The sequence below is a fragment of the Alexandromys fortis genome, unplaced genomic scaffold (genome assembly GCF_014885135.2).
Source record: "Alexandromys fortis isolate MF-2015 unplaced genomic scaffold, M_Fortis_MF-2015_v1.1 scaffold_50, whole genome shotgun sequence".
NCBI lineage: Eukaryota > Metazoa > Chordata > Mammalia > Rodentia > Cricetidae > Alexandromys > Alexandromys fortis.
Genome location: NW_026067932.1, coordinates 2,165,341 through 2,177,820, shown reverse-complemented (window position 1 = coordinate 2,177,820; position 12,480 = coordinate 2,165,341).

Genomic DNA, 12,480 nt, shown 5'->3' with positions numbered 1-12,480 from the left:
GACGACTCTGGCATTTAATATCATAAACAGGCAGGTGTGCCCTTTCTGTAGAATTTTCAACGTCAGGCAAAGGGAAGGAAAGCAAAAGAGGCTGATTTGCACAAGACAGTTTGCAAAGGGCAAGTTGGCCTGTTCGGTGGCTTAGGGAATATTAGTGCCCTGCAGTTTCTGGGGAGGGCACCCTCGGTGGGAAGCTGTTCATGGAGCTAGGAGGAGAATCCTCTGGCTTTTTCTTAGGAACCCAAACTTTAGATTGACCAACAGCGACCTTAGATAATCTTTGCTGGAATTAACAAATTCGGAAGATAGGCCATTTCCCAATCCTGTTGCTGGCTTAATGAGATTAGCTGTGTGGAAAGCAGGATGCGGCGGCAGACGTGTCTAAAGGGCAGGAGGATTATTCCTCCAGGGGTAGAGGAGGCAAATGACATTTCACTTTGGAAATAGCTTTGGCATGGGCTCCACGGGGACAAAAGAGAGGGCTTAGAGTGGAGACAGAGGGCAAAGAAGGTTCCTTGGAGGAGGAGGACATTGTGTGTGGCCGGCTGGCAAAAGCCACAACACTCCTTGGCTCGCACGCTGAGGTGTCGTCACTGTATCTTCCCTAGAATAGTAGGAGAAGGGGAAATTAAACCATTTGTCAATAAAAACAGTATTGCTAGTGGTGGGATGTGGGATCCGCTCATGGCGGTGGGGTGGGGTGGGGTGGGGGGTGAGGCGGAGCAGAACCCTTTCTCAGAAACATGCTGCCGGCTTCTCCTATACCCTCTCATGCAAAGAGCTGTCTATTCAAGGTCACCAATAGAGCACTTTTCCTATAGCCTTGAGACAAGTCCTGTGGTCAGAACCCCAGGCTGCACCTGCCCCCACATTTGCTCAGACACGTGATCTTGACTGTTTACTAATCCTAAATCCCCTGGGACAACCAACTGCAGCTCCTCTCTACTCCACTGTGTCACATGACCTGATGGTGGTATACACACACACACACACACACATACCTACACACACACACACACACACACACACACACACACACACTGTGTTGGGAAGACATGAGGATGTGAAAATGTGACCTGTGGCCTGTACTCATGCTGCTGATAGAGTCTCTGGGGTGCCCTCCTGAGAGCATGGCAGGGGTTACAAAAACCAACTCAGACCGCGGTTAACTCCTCCTGGGCATCAGATTCTCCAGTCTGTAAAGTAAAGGCAAACAGGGTTCAAGCCCTGACTCCTAAGAATATCAGAGGATTAAGCTGTAACTGGAGTCCTTGACCACAAGGATGACCTCCAGCTACTGTCTCCAGGGAAGCAGACGAAGGAGTGGGAGGTGGCTGGAGAGATGGATTAGTGGGTACAGTGCTTGGCATACAAATATGAGGACCAGAGTTCGAATCTCCAGCACTAATAGAAATGCCAGTCGGGTGTAGTAGCCTGCTTATAACCCCAGAACTTGGAAGAAGGCATGGGGGATCCCCAGAGCAAGGCGCCTAGCTAGACTAGCCAAATCAGTGAGTTCTGGGTTCAACCAAGAGACCATATCTCAATATATAAGGTGAACAGTGGTCAAGGAAGACACCTAACCTCAGCCTCTGGCCTCCCAAACACACATATGTAAACAGATATTCCCTTCTGCACAGATACTATATACACATACTTATCCTCCCAAAGAAAGAAAAAGATGGAGGGATTTTAGCAGTAAGGCCATGTCACAAAGATGGAGACTGAATAACTGACCCCATCTTTGGGGTACAGATAAGAGCTTTTCTAAGTAGAGGAAGAAAGGGGGTGAGGATGAGAAGGGGTATAACTAAGCAGACTCCGTCAAACTGGGGCACATCTCATTATTACCTAAGCTCTGGTTCTGAAAAGTAGCTTCAGGGAAGTTCTTATTGAAGTTGAGGGACAAATCCAGTTCCCATGAGAGGACTGGTCCCTCCTGGGTATGCAGGCAGATCCAGCTCTCCTTCTCGGGTAATTACTCCTGCCATCCCCTCTGGGGTGATCAGCCTATGAGGTTCCAGCGTTTCTGGAATTAAAGTGACTGCAGGACTGGAGATTTTGGGTCACTTTGGGGGTGGGGGTGGCGTCTGGAACAGGATGTTGTAAAAATGGTACTAAAATCACTTGGACTTGCAGCTTTGAAAGGGGGTGAGGTCATTCAAAACCAATCAACCAGTGTCACCCGGTTTTAGACAGTTACCCCTTAGTGATTTAACATGCCTAGGTGGCAAATTCAGCAGGACTCTGACCCAGAGTCAAGGAGATGGGCACAGGATAAAGGCAGAACCGCTGAGACTTACTCTGCATTTAGCGGCCTGTCAAGGGAAGTTGGTGAGTCCTTGTTATGAGAGGACACTCATGCTTGCTTAGAATCCCTCCCAAAGACCAGGCGTGCCTAGCAGGAGTCCTGTGACAACTCATCTTTTCCCCTGCACCCCTGCCCCTCTGTTACTCATTGTACAGGGACGTTTCACTCCTAAAGCCGGGCGGTGCTGGTGCATGCCTTTAATCCCAGCACTTGGAAGGCAGAGGCGGGAGGATCTCTGAGTTCGAGGCCAGCCTGGTCTACAAAGCAAGTTCCAGGACAGCCAAGGCTATACAGATAAACCCTGTGTATATGTTTGGTTTTTACACACACACACACACACACACACACACACACACACACACACACACACACTTCATTCCTGCAAAGACAGGAATTTAGCTAACTGGCTATGTCCTAGTGCTGCTCGAGATAACTACTAAGAGTTCCTGTGAGTTCTGGGAGAGTGAAGGCCATGTGGTTTCTCTGTGTTGAGAGCTGGAAGGACGGCATCACCTACATGTGTTCGTGGTTTTATTCTTTCATGAAGACTTGTAATCAGGACTGTATGGCAGACTCTGGATTAGGTTAGATAGAGTCTGAAGACACCAGAACACCCTTCACTGAGCCTATATGCAGAGGGGGAAATGCCAATTGAGCCTTGTTTTTATGCTTGATTTTGGAACCAGCAAAGAGATGGCTGGCTGGAGTCATGGGTACCGTTCTTGCTAGGGGACAGACATTTTTATATAAAACAGAGTATGTTTATGAGTCTCCAAACTCTGATGCTTTGCTTTTATAATGTGCATGCCGAGGAGTCTCCATGGTGATTGTTTAGACCTTTGTGGTTCAGAAGAGAAAGCTTATGATAGGCTGATATTCCCACCAAACTCCAAAGGATATGGAATCAAAATATGGGTCCAGAAAAGTAGTAAATGAATGCCGGCATGGGTAGTATTTTAGAAGCTGAATATTACCAATATGTACTGTTGGGAGCAGTGAGACCCCAGATCCTGAATTTCTTGTAATCCCCTGATCTGAGTGCCTACAGCTGCTCTGAGTGCGAGACCTTCAGGAGTTCCTGATGGCAGGAGAGTGGTTTCTGGTGGGTTTGGCTGGGGCGTGGCTATCTCGATATAATCTACCCCTGCACACAATAAAGGGGCATTCTTGGGGTATTCAAAGATGACCCGTGTCTCTGTCTCTCTGTCTGTGTGTGTTTGTGTATTTTAACCTCCAGGTCCCTTGCCTGAAGCTCACGAACTGGGTAATAGCGCACCGAGCGCAGACAGGGGCGCGGTGCACGGCAATGTACTTTCCTGAAGCTGTGGCCATGGTGACGATTTGAATGTGAAATGCCCCTCCAGTGTCCGTGTGTTGGAGGACTTAGTCCTCAGCTGGGGCACTGTTTGGGGAAGTCATGGAACCTTTGTGACATGGCCCTCAAGCAGGCAATAAGTCACTGGGGACATGCCTTGAAGATTAGAATCTAGGTCTACCTCTGGTCTATTCTCTGCTTTCTGCTCTACCGTGATATGAAGGGTTGTTGCTCCAGGCTCCACTGCCACAGATGGCCACCAGGACACATGTCCCCCCATGAAGGGCTGTGTCCCTGAAACCATGAGCTGAAATAAACCTTTCCTTTCTTAAGTTATTTCGTCAAGTGGAGCTGGTTAGAAAGGACCAACACAGTAGCTAATATATGGTGTCACCAACACTGAAGATAGGTCATCTCTTTATCATGTACAGTTATCTATAATATATGATAGCCCTAGATTCTGTCGCCTCAATACCCCACATGCAGGGTGACAACTATCACTACAAAAAGGAAAAAGCCTCTAAAGGTTTCCAAATGCCATGGACTGGAGCACTGTGGGATTTGGTACCAGTCCTAACTAGGATACATTGCTGAAGCGGAGATTTAATGGACACTGCACCAGAAACACAAATACACACAGGGAAGACGAAAGTCAAGTTCACTTATATTGGGGCTCAGTGGCAGAGGCACCAGGAGAACAAATGAGAATGCAAACAAGAAGACAGTAAGTAAAGACATGATAGGAATGGGAATAGACAGGAAATGCCTAGAGCCGCAGGCAACTTTGCTGGCATGGACATCTTTTGATGGGGAAACCCCAGTTCCTTTCTGCTTGAAGTATGTGCGCCACGCCTGACCGCTGATGACGACCCGAGAGAGAGAGTCCGCTGGCTGCAGAACAAGTGACAGTGATGGCTTAGATTGAATGCAGAGTAGAAAAAGCCAAGGAGGAAATTTGCAAGGATATCAGAGTCACAGAGTAGAAAACGCACAGGTTTATCCGTCACTAAAGGAGGGGTGGAAGATTCACAGAACCATATGTCTCTCTGCAAGTGCTCTGCAACGTGACGTGTTACATGGGTGAAGATGAATTGGCAGGGGGGAGGAGAATAAATTAATATTACTGAAATATCACTTGAATACTATCCACCACCTTTAAAAAGTCTTGGCTATTTTTGGGAGCAGTGAGCTACCAGTTTTCCCAGTGCACTCCAAGGCTGGGTGCTCTCTACCTCAGTGTGTCTGAGGAACAAATATTTCCCAGGTATGAACGAGTGGTGTCATCGAAAGCGGTAAGTAAGCGTGGGAAGGAGCGCCCGTTTCCACCGTGGGTAGCAGGTGCACACGGCTATCTGAAAGTTTTGCGATTTCTTCTCTTGCATTTGTGATCTGGAAGGTGTGATCCAAACCAGTGGACCTGCCCTACCTTATTCGAGATAGTTTGTTTTTTTTTTTTTCCTTTTCTTTTTGTCAGGGGAGGGGCAAGCCAGCTCCATACAGGTGTTTCCAGCATGTATCTTCACGCTGGGCCGAACCTTGCCTTCCTCTTCCGTCTGCTAACATTATTATGGTTTTGAGACAGATTTAACCTTGGACTCACTAGATTGTGACTTGTGACCCACACCTCCTTCAGACTCTTAAATAGTGGGGCTGTAGGCAATGTTCCTCGGGCCTAACTTCTACTAACCCTTTCTGAGCATTTTCACTTATCCCAGACTTCTGCCACACCCCAGTTCAAGAGCCATCTCTATTACTCTTCTGCTCAGTGAGCTTGCTCTTTTCTGGGAGTTTTTATCAGATCTCTATCTGTTAGTGCCATGCCATTCATTGTATTACTTCAGGTTTCCTTTGGCATTAAGCTCTGGGTGTGTGGGACTCTCTGGGTGCAGGGGACGCTCTGGGTATGTGGGATGCTGAGTGTGTAGGATGCATCGAGTGTGTGGGACGCTCTGGGTGTGTGTGGGATGCCCCGGGTGTGTGGTATGCCTCGGGTGTGTGGGATACATGGTCCATGAACAACTCTTTTCATTTCTACGCAGGAGCTATACCGTTCTACTCTTCTATGTATTTGAAAGGTTTTGTAGAAAAATACTGCTTGATGTGTTTCCTCATAAATGCACCAAAGGTTACCCTTGGCCTCAAGAGGGTTTCTCTGTGTAGCCCTGGCTGTCCTGGAATTGGCTCCACAGATCAGGTTGGCCTTGAACTCACAGAGCTCCTCCTGCCTCTGCCTCCTGAGTGCTGGCCGCTGCTTGGCTTCAAGTTCCCTTCTTGCCAGGCTTTCTCTGGCACTTTGAAGTAGTTCTTCTCCTCCCTGGCTCTCACAGTCTCTTTGTTATGTCATGCTTTCTCCAGAGCAGGGAGCTCATCCCAGGGAGCATCTTTGGACTGTTGTTGCATCGAGTACCATATCACAAAGTTCCTGCCCAGGCCCCTGAAGTTGCTCAGGAAGTGAACAAGTGTAAGCTGAATGATTGACCCAAACTGAAAATCATTCCATGTAGAATGGCAGAAGAGCTGTTTCCCTTCATTCGATTTGGCATTACTGATGATTTCATTCCCAGACTAAATAAGGAGACAAGTGTCTGTTAGAAAACAGGCCTTCAAAATGCCACGATTCTGATTTGTCTCATATTCAAATCTTACAGAACTGATTTTTTTCTTTCAAATTTGTTTTAGGCTCTTATATTTAGTCATTAAGGCAATGAAATATCTAAAGAAGGCCAGCTTCATAATGAAAGGAGTTTGTTTAGACTGCAGCTTTCGAGACAGAAAGTCCAAGATTGGGTGACTTCATTGATTTGTCTCTGGTGAGGGCCTATTGGCAGAGTTGGGCTTCATGGCAGGGGAGTCTGTGTATGGGAAAGACCACATCCAAACAGGAAATCAATACAGAGATAAATTTAGGGGTCACTCTTGATCCTATAACGACTCTCACTCTAAAGAGCTAACCCAGGATCCCACTAGAAGGTTCATAATTTCTTTTGAGTGAAGAGCTCTCAAAGTCCTAACAACCTTCCACTAAATCCCCCACCCCTTAAAGACTCCATCTCCCACATCACTACAGTGAGGACAAAGTTACCCACCAAAGAACCCTTAGGGACAAATGGCACCCACACTACACCAGGCCTTAAAAGTTAAAAACAAAAGTCTGACTTTTAACACTGTCAACTTTATCTTGTGTTCCCCCGAGAACAATGACAATTAAAGAAAAACAAAGTGTCAGGCGTTGGATACGCTAATTCCATGATCGGTACAAACACGTGCCAAACCAAAAGAGTAAGATCCTTTATTGTGTTCACACTGTAATTAAAAAAAAAAAAAAGAACAGTCCGCTAATCACCGTGAAAACAACCTACTCCTTGACCCGTTCTAAGACACATCTCCACGCTTTTCCAGAAGACGCCACGATAGTTCCTTTGCTCACTTTTTTCCCCACAAAGCTCTAAGATACTTTTCCTTGAGCCTTCCCTTGTTAACAAGATTCCTCCCTACTACAGCAGCCTGGAAAAAAACCACAGCCTTATTCAGGATACACTGCCTGTCACCATTTGGTGTCAGTGTGTGATCTCCTTCAGATCCCCAGGAACTGCACACACGTAAGCAGTCCTCAGGAGGTATGCGATCAAATCCATTTCACTAGCCGCTGTGACCACCGTGACACTCATTTCGGACAGAAATGAGGCCTGACAGTGTTGAACTTAAACCCCCTGCTCTGGGAAAGCGGGGATGGCTAAGCTATGCTTCATCCTTTTTAGCTGTAGGAACTGACTAACTGCAAAGGACCATCCAATCTTTGCAGAGTCTAAAACCTGCCTCGTCCTCCTTTCTGACTCCCAGGAAACCCACAGGTGATGTGGAATTCCTTTCTGTATTCTGAGTATGTTTGATTACCGCTGGTTAACAAAGAAGCTGCTTTGACCAGTGACAGGGCAGAATAGAACTGGTGGGGGGAAGGCATAGGGAGGAAAAAAGGTGGAGTCGGAGATGCCATGTTATTGCTGAAGGAGAAAGATGCCAGAACCTTACCAGTAGGCCACAGCCTTGTGGTGATCTACAGATGAAGAGAAATGGGTTAATTTAAGATGTAAGAGCTAGCTAGGAATATGCCTAAGACGTCAGCCAAGCAGTGTTGCAGTCGATATAGTTTTTGTGTGATTATTTGGGTCTGATGAGCCAGGGAAACATAAGCATATTTACACATAGGTGATGTCCTCCAAAACACCAGCTCCTCCGTTCCTCATCAATGAACAGTCTTACTCCGTCTGTGCCCCGGGAAGATCTTACCCTGGCTGACTGGTATATTTTGTCATTCACACTTTCAGAAAGGGTGCGTTGGGAGGTTTTATTTATAGCCATTAGCATCAGATTTCCGTCGGAAAGCAGGAGATGGCAGTATCGAGTGACAAAAGAAGGTCTTGACGACAGACAGCCAAAGAAAGGGTCCACTCCCTCAGCAAAACACCAGCAGGGAGCATAGTCCCTGGGTGGAAAATAACTGCTTCCAGAAGCCGGCAGAAATGAGATTCAGGCAGATGGCCACACAAAAAGATATTGTTAGGGACAATTCCTAGTATGTGAAGTAAACGGGGGCTCTGTTTTCTCTGATCTCCCCCATGAAACCAACCATTCTCAGTGTGCGATGCATAAGACACTCATTCCCCCCTCTCTGAGGAGCCCTGGCTCTAAAGAGATGAGGTGAAGGCCAGAAGTCCTTCAGGGGCAGAGACTGCCACACACGGCATGGCTGCAAATTCTTCTTTGCCAATAGGTGGGTCCGGGAGAACTTTCAGGCCAGACTCCCACAAGGGAAAAGGTCTGTGATCAGTTATATAAAGACCTGGACTTAGACAAATGACTCTACCTTCATTCCAGTACCTTCATCCTGATTTGTACTCGTGTGTAATTCAGTACAAAGAGCTCCAAGTCCACTGAACACGAGGCCTCCCAATAGCACCTAAAACCAAAAATATTCTTGGTAGAAGAGTTTGGCGCTGCAGGACCAGGGATCATGTGAATACGTGGGGTTCTTGGGAGTCAGAGTCAGATGTAACTGAAAATTCCCTCAAAATTCCATGTCAACGGAGGTCCATGTCTGTGTGTGTGCACATGAGTGTGCAAGTGCCTTATATGTATTTTTTTCTGAAGGAAGTTTCTACCAATTTCTAATATTCATCCAGGAAGAAATCTGTGCCCTTAAATGGAAACAAATCACTTTCTCCTGCATATGTTTCTTCAAAGAAATATCTCCTAAGCAGATGCCTCATCCTTGGTCCAGGCGTGTTCCAGAGACTCAAGTTCACTGCCATCTGCTTCCATCTGTAGCCATGAGGAGGCATCCAGCCTCATCCCAGGGGTGAGCAATGAGCTAAGTCACCTCAGAGACACTGGCACAGCAAGGCCCTCACAACACCCATTGTCTCCTAGAAACTGGGGTGCTGAGTGTCACCAAGAGCACGAAGAGTAATTATTTCGTGAAGTCCAACCCGTATTTCACATTTTCCACCAAGAATGCAGTGTGACGCCCAAAGCAGCACTGGCTAGAGATAAAATATGAAAACGAAACGGAGACACACGCCTATTGCCAAGATGCTGGATCTGTTTTCTTCTCCCTGAGCACTCCAACCTGGGTTTCATAGCTGATGCCTGGGATGAACAATAGCTATGGGAATCGTGGCCATATGTTTTGTGCGAGTTTAACAAAGCACAGGCGAGGTTTAATTGGCTCGCTGAACTGTGTCTTTGAGAGACTTTCCTTTTCCTATAAGAACAGTAAATGCCGAGACAGACATCCTTGCTCCTCTCAGCTGTTTAGAGTTCAAAGACTTAAACAAGACACGCCTGGCAGGCAGCAACATCTAATTGGAGTTTGGGCAAATGTTGGAGGAGAAAAAGAGAGGGGTGAAAGAGAAAAGCGCCCTCAAATTTGCCTGATACCTTGAAGGCTGATCCTGCTTCTGCCGTGGCTGAACATGCCATTGCTGTCTTGAGGTGCGGAACAGGATGGGATTTGTCAATGTGTTTACTTCCTAATGGCTTTGAGATAGCGTTCCGGAGGCATATGCATCTTGCAGACAGCTGGCAGGCATGCCATTTGTCAAGCTGGATGTCAAATACATGAAATGGAAATCTTGTGTCTCATAAGATCCCCTAAGGGGACCATCGCACTAGCTTGGGCAGGGCTTACAAGGGTTCACCTCCTCTGCGGCCAATTTAATTGTTCCCTTTCCTGTGCAGGCCAAAGAGTGTCATAGTTGCTGGCTGTTGTGTCTGCCATCCCGACGGGCTGGGATCCTGATGGGCAGAGACTATGTCTTATTTATCTCTGGATTTCCAGTCACTTGGAATGCTGTGTAACCAGCAAGAATTTGTGCCATGACTGTAGGGATTCATTTAATGGGAGCCAAGCGTTCGACCAGACTCCCACCCAGATTCTAACCATGCTCCACCTTGTGCCAGCAGATCACACTGCCTTGCTTTTTGTGTCCCTAGGGATGAACGGAAGAACCACATACTCCCTGCTGCCCCAAGTCCCAGAAGGAGGAGAGGCCTTGGCCTGACATTTTTCAGTCCCTGGCTGGGTAAAGAATGTTAGAAAACAAAAACAAAAACAAAAACAAAAAATCCAGGCATAACCTGTGACAGAATCCATCGTAGGCACAGAATATCTTTTTACCTCAGGAAGGTCTTGACACCTGTAGGCCAGTTACTGTGCAAAGGTGAATAAACCTACCCAAGAAGGCGGAGGGACTTGCCCGAGTGATGGAGCTTGTTGCTCTTCAGGCCTCCAGTGTCCCGAGGAGCAATGCAGAGGGGGTCATTTCTCTGTTCCCACTGACTCAGTACTCGGGTGTAAACTTGATCCCACCGCATTGTGCCTAGACCCTCAGTGGTCTGTCTCGTTTGGCAGTGAGCCCAAGAGAGATGGGACTGCATCTTTATTGGTCAGCTGTTCATGTCCTCAATCGACATAGACGAGATTAGCATCTCAAGAGCACGGCATTGCCTTTTCCTGAGAGATGAGCACATGTCGATTCTCCTCAGACAGCACATCCGTGACAGCCCAAAGAAACCACGGCACCCAAATCTACCCTGGTACAATGAGGGTTTTACTGGAGCCACTTACAAGGAACAATGGAACAGCAGTGAGGAGTTACTTACAGGGACACGGGCAACTCACAGCTGACAACTCTACCACCCAATAGTCTCTCCCCTCCAACTACTGTCAACTGCTTACATGTTCTCAGGAAGGGGGGGCAGGTGCAGCTTCTATTGGTGTCGGAGGTTGCTTTTATTGGTGAATGAATAAAGAATTGCTTTGAGCCTATGGCAGGGAAGAACAGAAGTAGGTGGGGAAAGCTAGACTGTATGCTGGGAGGAAGAAGTCGGAGTCAGAGAGACTCCATGGAGCCACCACCAGAGTCAGACATGCTGAAACTTTAGCCAGTAAGCCACAGCCACGTGGCGATACACAGATTAATGGAAATGGATTTTAAAAAATATAAGGGTTAGCCAATAAGAAGCTAGAGATAACGGGCCAAGCAGTGATTTAATTAATACAGTTTTTGTGTGGTTATTTCGAGTCTAAGCTAGCAGGGCGGCCAGGAACCAACAAGCGACTCCCTCCAACATTCTGGGAGCCTCACTCCCACGAGGGACTGTCAGTGGGCCAGTCCTATGACAGTCAAACATGGGTAGTCACGGCTGCTTTGATTTCAAGGCAGAAATGACCACAGCATTCCACAACAGCGGGTGATCCCTCGCTCCTCAGTCAGAACTCTAGTGTCCAGGGAAGCCCAGCAATAGATGAGGACGCCTTCCTGCTGTCTCGGAATGACTGGAGTATGGAGTGTGCACACTCCAACACCCATTTTCAATGGGCTACGGAAGCCCAGTGGGGCGAAGTAGCATAGAAATCCAAATCTTCACGTCGCCAAAGAGAAGGTAGGCTTCCTGCCCCTGCCCCCATCCCACCCCCATCCCCCATCCCCAGCAATATGGTGCAGAGTATTGAATCTAGAATTTTGTGCACACAGGGGACCAGTTATTCTCCTTGCTCCACGTCTTTCGATGACACTGGCTCTAAACTGGTCACGTGACTAGGGCTCTAGGCAACAGAATGTCAGCAGCAGAAATGCAGGCGTGGACAGTGTGGGCTTACCTTCTCATTGTGTGACTCTTGCTGGCACCGCCAGGTGAAGAGGGGTGGGCGAGCCCACTGCAGAGGGCAGCTAGCCTACCCGCTTTGGTGACCCTGTGAGGCGACACAAATGAGCCCAGCTGAAGTCAGCGGATTTGGCCCAGACAGTGACATCCCCCAGCTCACAGAAATGTTTTAGGCTGGTACATTTCTTTTTCTAAGTCTATGCATGTTGGAATGGTTTGCAATAGATAAAAACACTGACAACAAATTAAAATACATTTAAAGCTAAATATAATAGATACTGGTAGTTCATGGTAACCTCTGGTGAATGGAGATTCCATAATGGGGACAGTGGGGACTCCCCTTCATTGTTTGTAATGGTGAAAGCATTTAAAGCCCCATCTAAAACCGAGGTGGTTAACAATGGTGGCTTTGCACACACTGGAAAAGGGTTGAACTGTAGCCACTCACAGGCCTGTCGACCTTTAAAGCACACTGCCAAATTGTAATCAGCAGGGAATGTAAGTTTACTGTCTCCCACCCTCCCCTGCCCAACATCCTCTTGCAGAACAAGACACAGAACCCAGCAGTGACTAGATACAGTGGAGTAGAGGGGAAATCTTGGGGCATGGGAAAAGCTCAGAGTCCAGACATGCTAAGCTTTGCTTCTGGGGGATGTAAAATGCCCGGGGGGGGGGGGGGGGGGGGGGC